The sequence below is a fragment of the Pelophylax lessonae genome, assembly GCF_965119305.1.
Source record: "Pelophylax lessonae genome assembly, chromosome: 2".
Taxonomy (NCBI): Eukaryota; Metazoa; Chordata; class Amphibia; order Anura; family Ranidae; genus Pelophylax; species Pelophylax lessonae.
The window spans coordinates 198281320-198304149 of NC_138769.1; the positions used below are offsets into that span (position 1 = coordinate 198281320).

Below are 22830 nucleotides of genomic sequence, written 5' to 3' on the forward strand. Positions count from 1 at the left end.
AATTACTATTGTTTGTACCCCTAAAAGGCTAGGAGTAGGGGGAGTATGGAACAGGCAGCACCCTCAAACCTTCAGAAGTATGAGATGAACCCCAACAACTTGGAAAGGTGGATCTCTCTCACACGTACCAACACAGACTATCCCCCAATTTAACTGATCCCCAAAGGTTTTTGATTAAATAGCGGAATAGAAAATATGATCCCAAAAAAGTGTATGTATATCACACGTACACAACCACACTAGGCCCCAATTACTATTGTTTGTACCCCTAAAAGGCTAGGAGTAGGGGGAGTATGGAACAGGCAGCACCCTCAAACCTTCAGAAGTATGAGATGAACCCCAACAACTTGGAAAGGTGGATCTCTCTCACACGTACCAACACAGACTATCCCCCAATTTAACTGATCCCCAAAGGTTTTTGATTAAATAGCGGAATAGAAAATATGATCCCAAAAAAGTGTATGTATATCACACGTACACAACCACACTAGGCCCCAATTACTATTGTTTGTACCCCTAAAAGGCTAGGAGTAGGGGGAGTATGGAACAGGCAGCACCCTCAAACCTTCAGAAGTATGAGATGAACCCCAACAACTTGGAAAGGTGGATCTCTCTCACACGTACCAACACAGACTATCCCCCAATTTAACTGATCCCCAAAGGTTTTTGATTAAATAGCGGAATAGAAAATATGATCCCAAAAAAGTGTATGTATATCACACGTACACAACCACACTAGGCCCCAATTACTATTGTTTGTACCCCTAAAAGGCTAGATGAGGAGTAGGGGGAGTATGGAACAGGCAGCACCCTCAAACCTTCAGAAGTATGAGATTGTGTTCACTGTACCCCACAAAGATTGAGTTCACTGCACCCCACAATGATTGTGTTCACTGCACCCCACAAAGATTGTGTTCACTGCACCTCACAAAGATTGTGTTCACTGTACCCCCCAAAGATTGTGTTCACTGCACCCCACAAAGATTCTGTTCACTGTACCCCACAAAGATTGTGTTCACTGCACCCCAAAAAGATTGTGTTCACTGCACCCCAAAAAGGATGTTGTTCACTGCACCCCAAAAAGGATGTTGTTCACTCCACCCCAAAAAGATTGTGTTCACTGCACCCCACAAAGATTGTGTTCACTGCACCCCACAAAGATTGTGTTCACTGCACCCCAAAAAGATTGTGTTCACTGCACCCCAAAAAGGATGTTGTTCACTCCACCCCAAAAAGATTGTGTTCACTGCACCCCAAAAAGATTGTGTTCACTGCACCCCACAAAGGATTTTGTTCACTGCACCCCAAAAAGATTGTGTTCACTGCACCCCAAAAAGGATGTTGTTCACTGCACCCCAAAAAGATTGTGTTCACTGCACCCCACAAAGGATTTTGTTCACTGCACCCCACAAAGATTGTGTTCACTGCACACCAAAAAGGATTGTGTTCACTGCACCCCAAAAAGATTTTGTTCACTGCACCTCAAAAAGATTGTGTTCACTGCAGCCCAAAAAGATTGTGTTCACTGCAGCCCAAAAAGATTGTGTTCACTGCAGCCCAAAAAGATTGTGTTCACTGCAGCCCAAAAAGATTGTGTTCACTGCAGCCCAAAAAGATTGTGTTCACTGCAGCTCACACACAGAAAAATGGATGTGGATCACTGACACCTGCCTATCTCCAATCCCACACCACACAGCAATATCGATTGTAGTTTGTAGAACACAGTTTCCCTAAAATTCAGCAGACTCTGTCCCTAACAGGATTGAGAAGAGATCGTAGATCAGGATTGAGTGCAGACCCCACCCCCCACACAGCAATATCGATTGTAGTTTGTAGAAGACACTGACCCTATAATTCAGCAGACTCTATCCCTAAAATGCCTACAACTCGCCCTGCCTAAACACTCCGACCTGTCCCTCAATTCTATCCGGACACAAATGGTTTTTTCCTGCCTATCTTTCCCTAATCAGCAGCCAGCACGTTGATGTGTGCTCTGTCCCTGAATCTAAGCAGCATAATGACGCCGCTGCGGCTGCCTCGAACTTATAAAGACTTGGTCACATGCTTCAGACGGCCAATCACAGCTACTGAGACATTTGCAGGCATGGCTGGGATGGCTTAAGGCACACCAGTTAAACGATTGTTGATTGGCTGTTGAAAGCCCGCCATGAAAAGAGCGCCAAAGCATGCAAAATCCGGAAATAAAACGACCGAACACGGATTTTTACCCGAACATACAGTAAAGTGTCCGTGTCCGTGTTCGGGTACAAAAAATCCAATTATTCGGTACGAACACGAATAATACAGTCCGTGTTCGCTCAACACTAGTGATATGCACTTTATTTGAATTTATGTTTTATGTTTAGGCAGCAGCTTTTCTATATCAACAATATAATAATTTCTTGTTATATATGTATATTGCACAATAAGACCATTTAAGCGCTGGGTGATTGAGATAGGTGATTTGTCACTTGTAACTCAGTCCATTTTCTAAGGTTAATTAGATAATCAACTCTGTAAACAATCTCATGTTTCCTTATTCAGGTTGTTTAGTTAGGTAGATTATTAACAGCTTTAATACTGGGCACTTTTACCTCCTTCCTGCCCAGGCAAACTTTCAGCTTTCAGCATTGCCGCACTTTGAATGACAATTGCGCAGTCATGCAATGCTATACCCGTATTTAATCACCACTGGGTTTAAGTTTTTTTAGTCTTTGTTATAAAATTTTGAAAATAAGTAATTTTTTCTCCTTCACTGATGTGCGTTGATAAGGCTTCACTGGCGGGCACTGATAGGCTTCACTGATGAGGCAGGACTGATGGGCACTGATGAGGTGGCACTAATATGCAGCACTGATCATCACTGATAGGCACTAATGGGCAGAATTTATGGCTGCTGATGGGCACTGATAGATGGCACTGATGAGGAGACACTGATGGACACTGACAGGCATCACTGGTGGGCACTGAAAGGCAGCACTAATGAGCAGCTATTGGCATCACTGGTGGGCACTGATTGGCATCACTGGTTGGCACTGACAGGCATTACTGATGGGGCTGCTCTGATAATCATTGCACTGATAACTAGTGCAGATGTCCCCACTGGGGAAAGCTGCTTATTGGCTCTCCTCTCTTCATGTGCTGTCAGCGTGAGGAGAGGAATGCTGATAACTGGCACTTCCTATTTACACTGTGATCAGCTGGGATTGGACACAGTTGATCACATGGTAAAGAGCCTACGTCATGGGCCCTTTACCGAGATCAAAGATGCGCTGTGTCCGAGGGACACACCGCGCCACCAATTGCCGCACTGCACGCCTCTGAGGGCATGCTTGAGCGGCTTGTTCTGAGGAACATCATATGACATCCGCTCAGAACAATGAAACCCCCTCCTGGCCATCATTCTGCTAAAGGCCGGGCAGGAAGTGGTTTAATAGGTAATGCCTCTGTTGGTATCCATGAGAAGGATTGGTCCTGCTTGGATTCCACTTGATCAGCTGTTATCTCTTTCACAGAAGCTCCCAGACTTTTTGAAGAGCTTGAATTTAGTGTTGCCAACCTACCTGCCAAACTACCAACTTGAAATTTACCGACAAGACACCCAAAATTTTTCTGGCAAAGCCAAGATTTTACTGGCATTTCCAAAAGTTCCAAAATTACAGTATTAAGTGCAAATTTCAGTATTGGCTACAAACACATACAATATGCAAATAGCAATGTGATTTAAGGTAGATATGCAGGCAAGAAAACATATTTCCTATTTTATTTTCGATATAGTAAGCAAGTAGCTCAGGGACAGGACTCAGGAGAGTTGAGCCAACACCTGGATGTCCGGGTTCGGTGGAATCGGCCGAACTTGAAAAAAAAGTCTGGGTTCGTGACCCGAACTTAACCCGAACTTTACCCCGATCCCGAACCCCATTGAAGTCAATGGTGACCTGAACTTTTGAGCACTAAAATGGCTCTAAAAAAAACATGGAAAGGGCTAGAAGGCTGCAAATCTTCTTAAGAGCATGGCAAGTGCTCTGCAAACAAACGTGGATAGGGAAATAACTTAAAATAACATAAAAAACATAACAATAAAAATTAATCATCTTGATCTAGGAGGACGAGGCCCAAATGGAGTAGGAAGTTGAGGTGGCAGTGGATGTGGCGGTGTAGGTGGAAGCGGCGGTGGAGGAGAACGAGGTACACCCCAAAAGAGTGAAAGATCAAAAATACAGTAATGGCTGGGTAAGGCCGTTATACATGTCTATTCTGCACAAGGTACGGACAAGTCCTGTGGGATCCATGCCTGGTTCATTTTAATGAGCGTGAGCTTGTCCACATTGGCTCTGGACAGGCGGCTGCGCTTGTCTGTGATAACGCCCCCAGCCGTGCTAAATACACGTTCAGATAATACACTGGCTGCAGGGCAGGCCAGCACCTCCAAGGCGTAAAGGGAAAGCTCAGGCCATGTGCCCAACTTGGAGACCCAGAAGTTGAAGTGGGCAGACCCGTCATTCAGTACGTCTAGGCATGTGCACACATACTGCTCCACCATATTGGAGAAATGCTGCCTCCTGCTAAGACGTTCCATATCAGCTGGTTGTGCTGCTGCTTGGTGTGGCATGCTGACAAAGCTTTTCCACATTTCGGCCATGCTAACCCTGCCTTCTGAGGTGCTGGCAGTGCCCTGGCTGCATTGGCGACCTCTTCCTCCTCCTCTGCCTTGGCCTTGTGCTTCCACTGTGCCCCTGCTGTCAGGTGGTCTACCAGCATGCGCTTGTACTTGCGCATCTTCCGGTCACGCTCCAGTGAGGGAATTAAGGATGGTACGTTGTCCTTGTAACGGGGATCCAGCAGCGTGGCCACCCAGTAATAAGCACAAGTTACAATGTGGGAAACTCGGCGGTCGTTGCGGAGTAACTGCAGCATGTAATTGCTCATGTGTGCCAGGCTGACCAGAGGCAATGAAAAGCTGTCCTCTGTGGGAGGTGTATCGTCTGTGTCCTCTGTATCCCCCCAGCCACGCACCAGTGATAGCCATGAGCTGACCTGGGTGCCACCCTGCTCTGAACATGGTTCCATTTCCTCCTCCATTTCCTCCTCCTCATCCTCGTCCTCCTCCTCATCCTCCAGAACTGTGCCCCTGCTGGACAATTGTGTACCTGGCGTTTGTGGGTGCAGGAACCCACCTTCAGAGTCACTTGTGAATGACTGCCCTGAAAGCCTTGGAAATTATACCTCTTCCTCCTCCTCCTCCTCCTCCTGTGCCACATTCTCTTCCATCATCGCCCGAAGCGTTTTTTCAAGGAGGCATAGAAGTGGGATAGTTAAGCTGAGAACGGTGTCATCGGCACTGGCCATGTTGGTGGAGTACTCGAAACAGAGCAACAAGGCACACAGGTCTCGCATGGAGGCCCAGTTATTGGTGCTGTTCCGCAGAGCGACTCACGCGTGTGTGCTGCAGCTGAAACTCCACTATGGCCTGCTGCTGCTCGCACAGTCTGGTCAGCATGTGCAAGGTGTAGTTCCACCTTGTGGGCATGTCACATATGAGGCGGTGAGCGGGAAGGCCGAAGTTACGCTGCAGCGCTGACAGGCGAGCAGCAGCAGGGTTAGAACGCCAAAAGTGCGCACAGACGGCCCGCACTTTCTGCAGCAGCTCTGACATATTGGGATAATTTCTAAGGAACCTCTGCACCACCAAATTCAGCACATGCACCAGGCAAGGGATGTGTGTCAAACCAGCTAGGCCCAGAGCTGCTACGAGATTTTGCTCGTTATCACACACCACCAGGCCGGGCTTGAGGCTCAATGGCACCAACCACTCATCGGTCTGCTGTTAAATGCCCCTCCACAACTCCTGTGCGGTGTGGGTTTTTTCCCCCCAAACAGGCAAGTTTTAAAACTGCCTGCTGTCGTTTACCCATGGCTGTGCTGAAGTTGGTGGTGAATGTGTTACGCTGACCGGATGAGGAGGCAGTAGAAGATGAGGAAGCGGAGTAGGAGGAGTTAGGAACAGGAGGCAAACTGAAGCGCTCTGCAATCCTCGGTGGTGGAAGGACATGCGCTAAACTGCTATCCGCCTCAGGCCCAGCCGCCACTGCATTTACCCAGTGTGCTTTTAGGGAGATATAACGTCCCTGACCGTGCTTACTGGGCCACGTATCCATAGTTAGGTGGACCTTGCCACAGATGGCGTTGCGCAGTGCACACCTGATTTTGTCACCCACTTGGTTGTGCAGGTAAGGGATGGCTTGCCTGGAAAAGTAGTGGAGGCTGGGCACGACGTACTGTGGGACAGCCACCGCCATAAGGCTTTTAAAACTCTGCGTCTCCACCAGAAGGAATGACAGCATTTCAAAGGCCAGGAATTCTGAAATGCTGGCATTCAGGGCCAGGGATCGCGGGTGGGTAGGGAGGTACTTCCTCTTCCTCTCCAGTGTTTGGGAGATCGAAAGCTGAACACTTCCACGGGACATTGTGGAGATGGTTGTTGGTGACCCAAGTGGTGGTGTTGCTGGCAGATCCTCTGTTTGCGGGGTGGCAGGTGCCACTGTCACTACAGATGTGGATGAAGAGGCCGGGACTGATGCAGAAGCGTGCAAACCACTCATGATCTGTCATCAGCACATCGTCTGAAGAACTGCCACGCTAGAGAACTCCTTTGAGCTGGCTTTGGTGTGCTCGGTCCCTTGCTGCGTTGGCCAGTAACAGGCGTAGTGTCTAGGGCACGGCCACTCCACTTTTGCACCCTGCTCCCTCTTCTGCTGTGCTGGTGACTCTGTGTGACCACCGCCTCATTCCTTAGAAGTTGGCACCTGTGATTCGTCATCATCCGAGACGTGCTGCGATGGTCCTCCCATGTACTCCTCTTGAGTCACAAGTGGTTGGGCATCGGTGCACTCAATCTCTTCCACTTTTGGGGCAGGGCTAGGTGGATGGCCCTGGAAAACCATGCTAGCAGAGTCATCAAAAAGAAGAAGAGACTGCTGCATGACTTGGGGCTCAGACTGCTTGGCTGATTTGCAAGGGGGTGAGGTGAAAGATTGATGGACATCGGCTGCAGGTACCAAATCTGACCTTTAAGCAGTAGACTGGGTGGGAGACAATGTGAAGAAACTGGAGGCACTGTCAGCAAACCAATCTACTATCGCCTGTACTTGTTCTGCCCTCAACATTTGTAGAGGCACATTAGGCCCTGCCAAATACTGCTGCAGGTTCTGTCGCCTACTCACACCTGAGGAAGGTGTTTCACTTGTGCGTTTAGCTGGCACAGATTGACCATGTCCTCTCCTTGCAACAGGAGCTCCACCAGCAGCACCACGACCCAGGCCAAGTCCCTTATTTGACCTTCTCCTCATATTTCTCTAATTTAGGATCTTCCCCTAAATGGGTGTTTATTGAATAGCGGAATAGAACAACAGTATCCAACGGGTGTATCTCACAGTAACATATGCAGAATAGCCCGAAATTTAATTATTTTTCCCTAAATGGGTTTTTAATGAAAAGCCGAATAGAATAACAGTATCCAACGGGTGTATCTCACAGTAACATATGCAGACTAGCCTGCAATTAATTTTTTTTCCCTAAATGGGTTTTTATTGAAAAGCTGAATAGAACAAAAGTATCCAATGGGAGTATCTCACAGTAACATATGCAGACTAGGCCGCAATTTTTTTTTTTCCCTAAATGGGTTTTTATTGAAAAACGGAATAGAACAACAGTATCCAACGGGTGTATCTCACAGTAACATATGCAGGCTAGGCCGCAATTAAATTGTTTTTCCCTAAATGGGTTTTTATTGAAAAGCGGAATAGAACAACAGTATACAACGGGTGTATCTCACAGTAACATATGAATGAAATTTTTTTATTTTTCCCTTTAATTGGGGATTTTTGAAGAGCAGATTAGAACAGCAGTGTCTAAATGCTGTATGTCAGTGTCACAGTAAAGTATGAATGAAAAACTGAAAAATAATTGTCCCCTTAAATTGGTGCTTTTTGAATAGCAGATTAGAACAGCAGTGTCTAAATGCTGTATGTCAGTGTCACAGTAAAGTATGAATGACAAATTGAAAAATAATTTTCCCCCTTAAATTGGTGGTTTTTGCATAGCAGATTATAACAGCAGTGTCTAAACACTGTATGTCACAGTAAAATATGAAGGAAAAAAACGTTTTTTTTTAAAATCCAGATTAAGCAGACACATATGCACTGAGCTTGCATTACATGGCCACTACACGCCACACACCTAACAGACTGATACATTTTTTTCTTTTCTCACTCCTCCTCACTGGGCTCAGGTCAGGGCAAAAAGATTGTGCAGTGCACCCCCACACAATAAAATCGATGTAGATCGCTGTCTGATTAAAGATTCTTCCTATTCTTTCCCTGAAAGCAATCTCCAGCCTGCCCCTACAATAATCTCCTATCTCTCCCTCAGCAGCATCAGGAACCTCTCCCTACAGTAGTTAGAGCAGAGTGACGTGCGGCGCTATGTGACTCCAGCTTATATAGAGGCTGGGTCACATGCTGCACTGGCCAATCACAGCCATGCCATTAGCCATTTTCCCTCCCCGGTGCCATGTGACTCGTTAATGTTACAAGGTCTCAGGTGTGAAAAGGGAGCGGGTGTGTTAAATTTGGTGTTATCGCTCTAACGCTCTCATACTGGTCACTGGAAGTTCAACATGGGACTTCATGGTGAAGAACTCTCTGAGGATCTAAAAAAAAAAAAAGAATTGTTGCTCTAAATAAAGATAGCCTAGGCAAGAAGAAGATTGCCAAGACCCTGAAACTGAGCTGCAGCACGGTGGCCAAGACCATACAGCGGTTTAACAGGACAGGCCTCACCATGGTCGACCAAAGACATTGAGTGCACATGCTCAGCATTATATACAGAGGTTGTCTATGGGAAATAGATGTACGAATGCTGCCAGCATTGCTGCAGAGGTTGAAGGGGTGGGGGGTTAGCCTGTCAGTGCTCAGACCATACGCTGCACACTGCATCAAATTGGTCTGCATGGCTGTCATCCCAGAAGGAAGCCTCTTCTAAAGATGATGCACAAGGAAGCCCGCAAACAGTTTGCTGAAGACAAGCAGACTAAGGACATGGATTACCGGAAACCATGTCCTGTGGTCTGATGAGACCAAGATAAACGTATTTAGTTCAGATGGTGTCAAGCGTGTGTGGCAGCAAACAGGTGAGGAGTACAAAGACAATTGTGTCTTGCCTACGGTCAAGCTTTGTGGTGGGAGTGTCATGGTCTGGGGCTGCATTAATGCTGCTGGAACTGGAGAGCTACAGTTCATTAAGGGAACCATGAACGCCAACATGTACTGTGACATACTGAAGAAAAGCATGATCCCCTCCCTTCGGAAACTGGGCTGCAGGGCAGTATTCCAACATGATAACGACCCCAAACACACCTCCAAGACGAACACTGCCTTGCTAAAGAAGCTGAGGGTAAAGGTAGACTGGCCAAACATGTGTAGCAATATTTCCAGTCACTTCCAACACATTTAAGTTGTGAACCCAAGTGTGAGAACTAAGACAATGACCATTCCGGCATCTTGGTTTTGTTTTGTTTATTTTGTAATGGTGATGGGAGAAGGGAATGAGTGGGATACTCCTCTGGCTCAACTAGGTTCAACTGGGACACTGTACAGAAAAATGCCTGTCAGCACTGTCTTGATGCCAGCTGGATGCCAGCCAATGCTCCCTGGTCTTTAAGATACTGTTCTGCTGAACTGTGCTAGAACTTCGACTTTAACGCACTGGTTAACTCAGAAGATCCAGGACGGTAGGACATTTGACTCCTGACACTCTGTTTAGCTCAAAAGTCTTATGAACTTTTCCCTCCAGCCCTTCACTGACTGAGGTAGCTCCTTGTAACTGCTTGTGCTGCTGCAACTCTCAACTCTGCACTCTTCACACCGTACACTTAACTTTTCAGGGCCCATCCGCAGGCGCCCCCTTTACACTGCAGGGTCCTCTGACACGCACCCCCTCTGACACTTCAGGGTCCTCTGACTAGTCACCCCCTCTGACACTTCAGGGTCCTCTGACTAGTCACCCCCTCTGACACTTCAGGGTCCTCTAACTAGGCACCCCCTTTACTGCTAGCTAGCTCCTGGATCCCTTGGACCTTCACCGGAGTGGTCCCATCACAGCTAGGCAGACCCCCAGGGGCAATTCACAGTACTCACGACCTTGGAAGGCTTTCCTGGAACTGAACCCCTCTTTCTCCGCTGGTCCTCAGCACACTAGATCCCTTCTGCCACTCAGCTCAGGTCTCTCTCTGTGCTCTCAGGCCAGCCGCCCAAGACACCCGATTCTTCTGACAGGAGGAGAGACAGCCATACTCTCCCTCCTGGGACTCTGCTTCCCACCAAAGATGCTGCCTCATGCGTTCCCTTCAAACATATACCCACTCCCAGAAACCTGGGGTAGATAGAGGCCTGAGTGTGTCTCTGATTGGGTTTCCTCCACTGCCCTAGGAGAATCCGCTCATGGAGCCAGTGGGGAGACTCCCCCTACACACCTGGGCGACATGAAAGCCCAGCTGAAATCATGGCCCTGCTGTTAGGCAACCAAGGCCCCCTATACTTTATCTAACACCTACCTTGTAGGGTGCTACACACATCTCCAAACCAAAACCCTATTGAACATCTGTGGGGCATCCTTAAACAGAAGGCAGAGGAGTGCAAGGTCTCTAACATCCACCAGCTCCTTGATGTCATCATAGAGGAGTGGAAAATGACTCCAGTGGCAACCTGTGAAGCTCTGGTGAACTCCATGCCCAAGAGGGTTAAGGCATTGCTGGAAAATAATGGTGGCCACACAAAATATTGACACTTTCGGCCCAATTTGGACATTTTAACTTAGGGGTGTACTCACTTTTGTTGCCAGCAGTTTAGACATTAATGGCTGTGTGTTGAGTATTTTTGAGGGGACAGCAAAATTGTACTGTTATACACAAGTTGTATACTCACTTCTTTACATTGTAGCAAAGTGTCATTTCCTCAGTGTTGTCACATGAAAATATATAATAAAATATTTACAAAAATGTGAGGGGTGTACTCACTTTTGTGAGATACTGTGTGTATATATATATATATATAGCAAGTGTCAAAAATGGGGAATCCATTACACAGAAAGGGGGGAGATCTTTATTTAAAAAAAAGACACATGTTCTGGTGTCAACTGTCAAACTTGAGATTTTACTCACACAGGAGAAATGTCCTCACTTTCTGTTATGTCTACTAGACAGGAAGTGAAGAGAGATCTCCTAAATGGGGCACTTAAGACAAAAAAAATTACACGGTTCTGACCATTTATTTCTGTATTCAAAATAGAAAAACCTTTTGTCTTTAGATATACTTTAAATTTATTGAGTTATTTATATACATTTTATTGCTGTAGTAGTAAAAAAAAAATCTAGTGCTACAGGGGAATATGCCTTTCTTTGTCAGCCATAGGAATGTCCCTTGTGCTCCTGTCTGTTTTAGATTTTAGGTAAAAAGCTCCTTAAGTGGGTCAAGTGCAAGATAGAGGAGTGGCAAGCAATCAAACAGAAGAGATTGATACTGCAAATGTGTTGACATCTGAGATATTTTGCATTACATCATTCAGCATTATATGACCCTTCCTGGCATCCTTCCCATAATAGTTTTTTTTAGCCTCACTTGATGACAGTTCTCTCTATTTCATCTTATGGGAAAAGGTAGGCTGGGACAAGAGAGTGTAATGTTGTGAACTTGTCTGGATGAAGTAAATTAGAGGTCACTCTATATTGAAACTTCGCATTACAATTCCTGTGTAACTATGGCGAGAAATAAAAAAAAAAAAAAAAAACAAGTTAATTACATTTCTAAAATCCGAGCAATAAAACACCAGACTTAACCAACATAAGGTTCACAGTTGAAAATGACAAGTGTAAAAGAAAACCATCCCATGATCCTTTGACCATAACTATTAATCTCTTTTGTCACTCCTCTACACAAGTGTATGAAAATTCATCTTACAATCAGACTTCTAAAATGAAGGGCAAATATGTGTGAAGGCAGGGTCCCCTGGATCCTAAGATATGCACTATATTGTCAAAAGTATTGGGGCACCTTCCTTCACATGCACATGAACTTCAATGGCATTCCAGTCTTAGTCTGTAGGGTTCAATATAGAGTTGGCCCACCCTTTTCAGGTATAACAGCTTCAACTCTTCTGGGAAGGCTGTCCACAAGGTCCATAAAGACATAGACGAGCGACTTTCGGGTGGAAGAACTTGACTGGCCTGCACATAGTCCTGATCTCAACCCAATAGAACACCTTTGGGATGAATTAGTTGAATAGATACCGCTCCAGGTATCCTTTCTCCAATATACACCTCCGCCCTGCAAGTGTGGGTGCTGACTCTGCCTTGTGTAGCAAGTAAAGCAAAAAAGTCCTCCAGATGCAACACCTTTATTGAATATAAAAAACTCATACAGCAACGTGGAGATCAAGTACAGCAGGAATAACAGCTGATGCATTTCACGCCATAGTCTGGTACTTAACCGGTTGCCGACTGCTCACAGTATATTTACTGCGGCAGTCAGCCCTGGCCAGGCAGAGTGACGTAGGTCTACGTCGCTCGCCTGTCACTCCTTCTAGAGCCAATAGCGGGCGAGCGCGAGCCCGCCGAGGCGCGCGCCCGCCTCGGCTCGTTCACAGAGGAGTGCGGGGCGTGTGACCAGCGGACCCGATGTCCGCCGGTCACACTACGATCGCCGGTACAGCGGGAGAAAGACAGAGCGGCTTATGTAAACAAGCCACCTGTCATTCTCCCCTGTGTAAAAATGAAGATCAGACGGTTCTACTATGTAGAACCGTTGATCTTTGTTTTTACACTAGGAGACCTGTCCCCCTACAGTTAGAATCATGCCCCTAGGACACACTTAACCCCTCCCTGTCCAATACAGTTAACCCCTTCCCTGCCAGTGTAATTTTTGCAGTAACAGTGCATCTATATAGCACTGGTTACTGCAGTAATGTCACTGGTACCCCCAAAGTGTCAAAAATGTCAGTCAAGGGTCCGATCTGTCCACCGCAATGTCTCAGTACCGCAAAAAAAATCGCAGATCGCCGCCATTACTCGTTTAAAAAAAAAACACCAAAAATGACAAAAATCTTTCCCTTTGTTAGTAAACGCGATAACTTTTGCGCAAACCAATCAAAATACGCTTTTTGCGATTTTTTTTTACCAAACATATGTAGGGTAAAACAATTTGGCCGAAAATGTTAAAAAATTTTGATTTTTACATTTTTTTGGGGGGAATTTCATATAAAAAAAGTGAAAAATATTGTTATTTTTGCAAAAATTACGCTCTTTTTTTGTTTATAGCGCATGATCAAAAAATCGCACAGGTGATCAAATACCATCAAAAGAAAGCTCTGTTTGTGGGAAAAAAGGACGTGAAATTCTATTAGGTACAGCGTCGCACGACCGTGTAATTGTCCGTCAAAGTCACGCAGTAAAAAATCGCAAAAAACCCCCTGGTCAGGAAGGGGGTAAAATCTTCCGGGGCTTAAGTGGTTAATCATAGCTGAATTTGGGATGAATTAGAGTGGAGTCTGCGAGCCAGGCCTTCTCGTCCACATGAGTGCCTGACCTCAAAAATGCACTCCTGGAAGAATGGTCAAACATTCCCATAGACACACTTCTAAACCTTGTGGACAGTCTTCCCAGAATAGTGGAAGCTGTGTTAGCTGCAAAGAGTGGGCCAACTCAATACTTTGAAATTTAATTTAATCTTTAAATCTGCTGGCTGTGTTAATCACTTTAATATGGGGCACTTTCACTCCCTTCCCGCCCAGGCCAATTTTCAGCTTTCAGAGCTGTCGCACTTTGAATGACAATCGCAAGGTCATGCAAAACTGTAGCCAAATTACATTTTTGTCATTTTCTTTTAGACAGATAGAGCTTTCTTTTGGTGATATTTATTACCACTGGGTTTTTTATTTTTTGCTAAACAAACAAAAAAAGTTTTTCCTAGTTTCTGTTATAAACTTTTGCAAATAAGTAATTTTTCTTCTGCACTGATGGGCACTGATAAGCTACACTGATGGGCACTAATAAGATGGCACTGATGAAGCTGCACTAATGAGGCGGCACTGATGAGCACTGATAGGTGGCACTGATGGGCACTGATAAGCGGTATCCATGGGCACTGATGGGGCTGCACTGATAATCAGGGCACTAATAATCAGTGCCTTGGTTATTAGTGTAAATGTGCCCTGTCAGCCTTGCCATATATCAGCTCTCCTTTCCTCACACAGACAGCGTGTAAGGAAAGGAATGATAAAACTGACATGTTTGTTTACATGTGATCAGCTATGATTGGACACAGCTGGACATAGTGGTTACAGAGCGCGCCCCAGGGGGTGCATGGGAAGCGTGTTCTGGGAGGACGTCCATGGGTGCCGTCTCAGAACTAGAGAGCCACACTGTAGCCATCTTTCAGCTAAGGCACGGTGTTGAAGTGGTTAATGTTGCACAGTATTGAAGTGGCTATTGTTTTTTGTTTTTTCCCTTTCCTTTTACCTGATCATCCAGCCAGTAAGGGTCAGCATACACATAACAATCTGGCTGTACAATCTTTGTAAATTTAATTTAGATTTACCAAAACTAGGCAATTTAGGAACCTACCTAATTTATTCAATCACTTTGTATCCAGTCAGAGAGAACTCTGCACTGCATAGTTTTTGGTAGATCTAAAGAAGAGCATACAATCAGAGTGCAACATGTGTGGTGAGCTTTAATCAGATATTTTTAAACGTCCCTTAACACACAATGCTCTCCAGCAAAAGTGGCAGTGGCAGTTAGAGGAATGAGGCAAATCATTTACCACTGACAGGGGTTATGGTAAGTTTTTTTTAATTAATGTCAAATCTTTTTTCCAAACAGTAATACAATCTGTTGCTGTAACTAAGACATAGCTCACCTTTACCAGCAACAAAAAAATTGCCTATGCAGGTAAGGGGTGTTTGTAGATAAAGAAAAAAACAAACTGCGCAGTTTTGCCCTTGCTTTAGCTGTAGGACATTTATCTACCTCCTGAAGCCTGACAATGTGAGTAGTGTGGTAGTGATTAGGGACACTAAGTGGTGTGGTGGTGATTGGGGACACTGCGCATGGTATGGTGGTGATCAGGGACACTGTAACTGGTATGGCAGTAATCAGGGACGCTGGTGTGGCACTGATTAGGGGCACTTTGACTGGTGTGGTGGTGATTAGGGACACTGTGAATGGTGTGGCAGTGATTAGGGGCACTGTGACTGGTGTGGTGGTGATTACGGACACTGTGAATGGTGTGGCAGTGATCAGGGACACTGGTGTGGCAGTGATTAGGGACACTGTGACTGGTGTGGCAGTTATTAGAGACACTGTGACTGGTGTGGCAGTGATTAGGGACACTGTGACTGGTATGGCAGTAATCAGGGGCACTGGTGTGGCAGTGATTAGGGGCACTGTGACTGGTGTGGTGGTGATTAGGGACACTGTGAATAGTGTGGCAGTGATTAGGGACACTGTGACTGGTGTGGCGGTGATTAGAGACACTGTGACTGGTGTGACAGTGATCAGGGACACTGGTGTGGCAGTGATTAGGGACACTGTGACCGGTGTGGCAGTTATTAGAGACACTGTGACTGGTGTGGTAGTGATTAGGGACACTGTGAATGGTGTGGAAGTGATAAGGGACACTTTGACTGGTGTGGCAGTTATTAGGGACACTGTGACTGGTGTAGCAGTGATTAGGGACACTGTGAATGGCGTGGCAGTGATTAGGGACACTGTAAATGGTGTGGCAGTTATAAGGGGCACTGTGAATAGTGTGGCAGTGATTAGGGACACTGTGACTGGTGTGGCAGTGATTAGGGGCCCGGTGAATGGTGTGGCAGTGATTAGGGCCATTGTGACTGGTGTGGCAGTGATAAGGGACACTGTGACTGGTGTGGCAGTGAATAGGGACACTGTGAATTGTATGGCAGTGATTAGGGACACTGTGAATGGTGTGGCAGTGATTAGGGACACTGTGAATGGTGTGGCAGTGATTAGGGACACTGTCACTGGTGTGGCAGTTATTAGGGACCTTTTGACTGGTGTGGCGGTGATTAAGGACACTGTGAATGGTGTGGCAGTGATAAGGGACACTTTGACTGGTGTGGCAGTTATTAGGGACACTGTGACTGGTGTAGCAGTGATTAGGGACACTGTGAATGGCGTGGCAGTGATTAGGGACACTGTAAATGGTGTGGCAGTTATAAGGGGCACTGTGAATAGTGTGGCAGTGATTAGGGACACTGTGACTGGTGTGGCAGTGATTAGGGGCCCGGTGAATGGTGTGGCAGTGATTAGGGCCACGGTGACTGGTGTGGCAGTGATAAGGGACACTGTGACTGGTGTGGCAGTGAATAGGGACACTGTGAATGGTATGGCAGTGATTAGGGACACTGTGAATGGTGTGGCAGTGATTAGGGACACTGTGAATGGTGTGGCAGTGATTAGGGACACTGTCACTGGTGTGGCAGTTATTAGGGACATTTTGACTGGTGTGGCGGTGATTAAGGACACTGTGAATGGTGTGGCAGTGATTAGGGACACTGTGACTCATGTGGCAGTGATTAGGGACAATGTGAATAGTGTGGCAGTTATAAGGGACACTGTGAATGGTGTGGCAGTTATTAGGGACACTGTGACTGGTGTGGCAGTGATTTGGGACACTGTGAATGGTGTGGCAGTAATTAGGGACACTGTGACTCATGTGGCAGTGATTAGGGACACCGTGACTGGTGTGGCAGTGATTAGGGACACTGTGAATGGTATGGCAGTGGTTAGGGACACTGTGAATGGTGTGGCAGTGATTACATACACTGTGAATGGTGTGGCAGTGATTAGGGACACTGTGAGAGATGTGGTGGTGATCAGGTACACTATGACTGGTACGGCAGTGATTAGGAACACTGAATGGTGTGGTGGAGATTAGAGACACTGTGATTGGTGCGGATGTGATTGGAAACACTGCGGTGACTATTAGCACTGGTCTAGTGACATTGTACTTCTTTGGAGGTCATCAGAGATAATGGTTGGCAGCATTGACATATAGTAATATCAGAGCAGCCAGCCATTGTATGTGATCACCGCCACAGCATTACAATGTCACTGTTCTTGCTCTGGTGACAGTATGTAAAAAAAATAAAAATTTGTGTTAGGTTTTTTTTGCAATTTTTTTTACATGGAGTCACCATAGTGATTTTTCCTGGATAAATAACGCGGCTGCCACAAATCATACACCCACATGCTTTAGTTCTGGGGGAAGCCTACTCCTAGGGAGTTTCAAACAGCTCCCCCTGCAAGTGATGATGTCTCATAGAGTAAAAAAAGCTGTTTCCCACCACAGGAACAAGGTTAAAGAAAAAAAAACAAAAACAAAAAAACATTGCTAGGACATGTTCTAGAAGAGGAGAGGGTGGGTTTGGAAAGTAAAATAGAGTACTTATTGGACATACACTTTAGGTACCCACAATCTGAATTAGACAGAGAGAGAGAGAGAGAGAGAGAGAGAGAGAGAGAAGATTGGCTTTCTGAGGCATTCATAGTGATCCTAGCCAAATACACTTACAGGAGGATCAGGAGTGAGGACCCATTGTCCAATAACAGCTTCTGCATAGATGCATGGCCGGGCTTTGTAAATCTCAGGAATAGCTAGACAAAAATATGGGTAAGCAGGCAGAGTTGTATAAAGTACTCAAAACCCATACTTGAGTAAAAGTACAAGTGCTCGATCAAAAAGTGACTTGAGTAGAAGTACTAAAGTATTCAACATTTTTTGTACTTAAGTATTGCAAGTAGTTTTTTAAAAAAATTTGCTACTCAAGTACTGAAAGTAAAAGTACCAGTAGTTTTGAATAAGAAATTGCTACTCAAGTACTGAAAGTAAAAGTACAAGTACTGTGTTATGTAGTTAATAAAGAAAGAAGTCAAAAGTTTGAACGACATATTGTTTTTTATTATTTCAAATGCAGCTTTTATTTATACATACAGTAGCATTTATTTTCGTATGCGCTGATAATACGCATGTTTTGAGCTTCATGAAACCTGCCATCTACTGTTCTGGCAGTGGTAATTTTTATAATAGTAACGAGTAACTATGCAGCACAAAAAAAAAATATTGGAGTAGAAGTATTGAAATCATTGAAAAAATGTAGTGAAGTAAAAGTGGAAGTAGGAGAAAACAATTCTACTCTAGGAAAGTACAGATACCGCCTTTCGGTACTTAAGTACAGTAGTGAAGTAGTTCTACTTAGTTATTATACATCTCTGTAAGCAGGTCACATACTGTGAGTAATGCTTTAACAAAAACCTATGCTGTCATACTCACCTGTTCCATGCTTCTCCTCCGTGACCGGCCATGCATACTAACTTGGTTCCAGTGATCCCTTGTGATTCTATGTACAATGGTTTGGTTCTAGTGTCTGTCATGCATCCCTGACAGCCTTTAGACTGAACTCTTGGAGACTCTTTCCACATACCTATGCTGTCCCAGACTCTGCACTGCTCTTGATGATCTTAGGACTAATGACTGATTGAGCATAGGGGAGAAGATGCTGCCAGGACAAGTCTAGCAGCACAGAAGAGCGGAGGATCAGGTAACTAAATGTACCCTAGAACTAAACAAGCAATTAATCCTTACAGTGTGGGCACAGCCCCACTACAAGGGATCATTTTCCAGTTTTAAAGGGTTGGCTTTTAAAAGTGCCACAAAATTGCAAAATTTCTAAAAGAATTCCTTATAATCATTTGAGTTTTCTTAGTTTTTTCTCTGTTTTTGTTTATATTATTGCACTATGCCAGTACAATGAGAGATATAAAAATTCAACAATTTAAAGCTTAACTCCAGCCAAACATTTTAATTAATTATGAATAGAGTGGGAAAACATTAAAGCAGAACTTCTACAAACCACGTAGAATCTGATATTTGATTAATTTTGAAAATGAACCCATTGCACCTCTCACTTAATGTCTTATATTCCCTCATCTTAATTTCATGTATGCATGTTTGTGAATATGTGGGTATTTTTGCGTGCAGGTATGTGTAAACACATGTATAAGTATGTTATGTATGATGTTTTACAGTTGTTAGGTTCATGATTTTATTAGTCACAAATATGTTTACATTATTTTAGGTTTTATTATAGCCCTAATGAAGGGGGGTTCCTTTAACCCCAGAAATGCATTGGCTATCTTTTACCATAACATCAATAAATTAATTTGGACTCTTATCTTTTGGTCTGATGCTCCTTCTTTATATGGAGACATAGTAAACATGTTGGGATTCGAAGACTGACGAAGAGGTGGTTCGGATGAGCACAACACTGGACCCCTGGATAGGTGAGTGTCCTTTAAATGTTTTTATCCAAAAGGCTGAATAACTGCTTTATTACCTCTATTGGGCATTTATTGCCATCTGTGTTCCTATAGAGCAGGGATTCCCAAACTACGGCCCTCCAGTTGTTCAGGAACTACAATTCCAATCATGCCTAGTCATGTATGGGACTGTCAGAGTTTTACAATGCCTCATGGGATGTGTAGTTCTGCAACAGCTGCAGAGCCGTAGTTTGGGAATCCCTGCTATAGAGGAAAGTTCCTGTCACTTCCTGTCAGGACAGGAAGTGATGTGAGATCACTTATAAAGGGTCCCAGTCCCAGACAAAGACAGAAACAGATTTGCAGGATGATGAGTAAGGGTTACTTCTGGCCTGGCTGTCTGGGCCTCTCTATTCAGTGACAATGGCCTAATGCTGTCAGGGATACCACATGTAGGCATCCAGCAAGGGTGATAAGATCAGTTGGCTGCACTAAGGAATTCAGACGGATAAGGTGTAAATAAGTTTAATAAGCAAAAAGACAAACTCCAATACCAATCCCAGTAACCAAAATCTAAACGTAACAGTGCAAAACTCCAAAAGTGACCTAACTAACTATATACAAAAGGAGGGAGCAAACAAAAGAGAGGCAGGACAGGGACAGGAGACAAGAGAAGCAGGAAGCTAGGTACAGGAAGCAGGGTACAAGGAACAGTACACAGGATCAGACTGAGACAGGGACATAGCTTGAAGGTAAAATACTGAAGCCCTGAACCTCAGTGAAGGGTGGGCTTATATTCCCTCAGCATTACACATCAGGTGCAGCCTAATTAAATGTACAGTCCAGCTGCTGGGAGACACCTGAACTGCACCCTTCAGTTCCAGGAACAACAGTGCTATCAGCAGGTAACCTACGTAATGACACCAATCCTGACAGTTTGCCCCCTTGAGAAGCAGTCTCTGGACACTCCATTCTGATTTTACCCCAAAAGGTCTCCCCTCTGTGAACTTTCTTGCACTCTCCAGGCCAGAGTCATTTAATGTGCTGGAAGGCGTGCCACCAGAGTCTAGTAATTGGTTGCACACCCCAACCGCCAGGGTCTGGAAGCTGTCTGGGTACCCCACAGGTCGAATTCCTGAAGAGGCATAACATCAGAAATGTACATGCTTTCGATGCAGCACATGTCCCAATGCTGGGACTGAGGACTAGCTGGACATCAGGCAGGTAAGCTGGGTATCAGGCAGGGAAGAGTCTGCAGCAAGCTGGGCATCAGGCAGGGAAGCGCCAGTGGCAAGCTGGGCATCAGGCAGGGAAGCGCCAGCGGCAAGCTAGGCAGCAGGCAGAGGACCATCAGGCTGGGTGTCAGGACCTGGACTTGAACCTGGGACCCCCACTGTGTCTGGCAATGACTCTACTTGCTAAGCCACCTGGAATGCTGGACAGTTCACTGGACAGTTCACTGGACAGTTCACTGAACAAATCCCTGAATGATCCTGCTGTGAATCCTAATTGCCTTGAACCTTGAACCCTTTGTTACTACCGTGAACTTTCTGATTTAAGCCATGTCTCTGCACTTCCTGTTTGCCAGAATATCGTGCCTTCTCCAGCCTATATCTCACTTGTCTTTCCTGCTGCCGTCCGTATCTTCGCTACCATTCGTTATCAATATTTGGCTTGTTCTTCGACTATGCTTCTGCTTAATCCCAACCTGCAACTACTCGTTACCGACATTTGGCTTGTTCCTAGACTACGCTTCTGCTTGATCCCTACCTGCTATATCTGTTACTGGACTTCCTGATTTAAGCCATGTCTCTGCGCGTCCTGTTTGCCAGAATATTGTGCCTTCTCCAGCCTATATCTCACTTGTCTCTCCTGCTGCCGTCCACATCTTCGCTACCATTTGTTATCGACATTTGGCTTGTTCCTCGACTATGCTTCTGCTTAATTCCAACCTGCAACTACTCATTACCGACATTCGGCTTGTTCCTAGACTACGCTTCTGCTTGATCCCCACTTGCTATATCTGCTACTGGACCCTGGCTTGCTCACCTCCTGGCGGGGCGATCCTGAGGACGGCGACCTGATGCTAACACGCAGCAAAATGCATCTCCACCATCAGGAGCTCTGGTGAACAACGGTTAATACTTCGATTCCACACAGTACTTAGATTGCCTTGGTAAACAGGAGAGTTAGCCAGATGGATGCATTCCAACAATTGCTCGCTAGTGGGCACTTTCTAGATTTGGCAGCAATATTCCCTGTCTTCTGTTACAAGCAGTGAAAATGGAAAAAAGTCCTCTGACTGCATCTTGCATCAATAGCAAATGCTGAGACCAGAAAATGCATAATTCCCAGGTGCAACCGATCTGATCATTAGAGGCTTCAGTATTATGTTAGGGATACCACATGCAGGCATCCAATAAGGGTGATCAGATCAGTTAGCTGCACCCAGACGGATAAGGATTATTTATGCTAAATGACACACTCCAATACCAACACGAGTAAACAAAATATAAATGTAACAATGCAAAACCCCAAAAGTGACAGAACTAACTATATAAAAAAAGGAAGGAGCAACCAAGATCAAGACACGACAGGAACAGGAGCCAAGGGAAGCAGGAAGCCAGGTACAAGAAGCAGAATACAGGGAACAGGACACAGGATCAGACTGAGACAGACACCTGCCTACCAGACACCTACTGGTAGGCACCGGAACTGCACCCTTCAGTTCCAGGAACAACTGATCCTGACACCTGCCTTGTATGAGCAACACAAAGGCATGACATGAAGAATAATCTTCCCAGTGGGGTCAAAGAGAAAATAAAAACCTGAAAGAAATGTAAAATCTTTCCCATTATATCCAAACAAAAACTACATTTTTGGCTATAGTTAAGCTTTAATTGAATGTAAAAGGAAATTCTTTTTTTGTCATTATGCTGATGTAAAATTACATTTGTTGTAAGTTACTTCATTCTCGCATAAGCAAAGTGACTAGTGTGACTAAAGGGCTTATTCCTACAAGGTGAACAAGTTTGGCTTGAAGCATGTAATTTACCCCAAACTGTCCAGCATTAGCCCCTAGCCATTTCTTTCCACTCAGTTACTTCGGAATAAATCGTGCTATGCCTTTGAAGAAAGATAACAAAAAATGTGCTTTCAATTTGCTAAAAGCTGTTTCCCATTTTCATACAATCCCAGCCTGCCTAGAGTGTTTGAAATAATATGAAATAAGATAAGACATTATAATTTTAGGCTTAAACTTGTCTGCAGTCACCTAAGACTTCATCCATCTAAAAAATATACAGCTCAGGGGCAAAAGGTTACACATCACATAAGTCAAACTATTTTTGAAATAGAATGGACACTTCATAAGTGAGCACAGTCATTCTGGCAGGAAAAATGCCAGAGGTTTATAATGGGATCACAATTGTCTATGT

At 45.0% G+C, this 22830-nt stretch overlaps 1 pseudogene across 1 annotated transcript in view; it reads right to left on the reverse strand.

Moving 5' to 3' along the window:
• The window catches only part of LOC309548026 (E3 SUMO-protein ligase ZBED1-like), a 36553-nt pseudogene extending 15247 nt beyond the window's left edge, over positions 1 to 21306 (reverse strand). The window contains exon 1 of the transcript in view: positions 21257 to 21306. The product of the transcript in view is annotated as an E3 SUMO-protein ligase ZBED1-like (transcript). The remainder of the gene's footprint in view (positions 1 to 21256) is intronic.
• Between the last annotated feature and the right edge of the window lie 1524 nt (positions 21307 to 22830).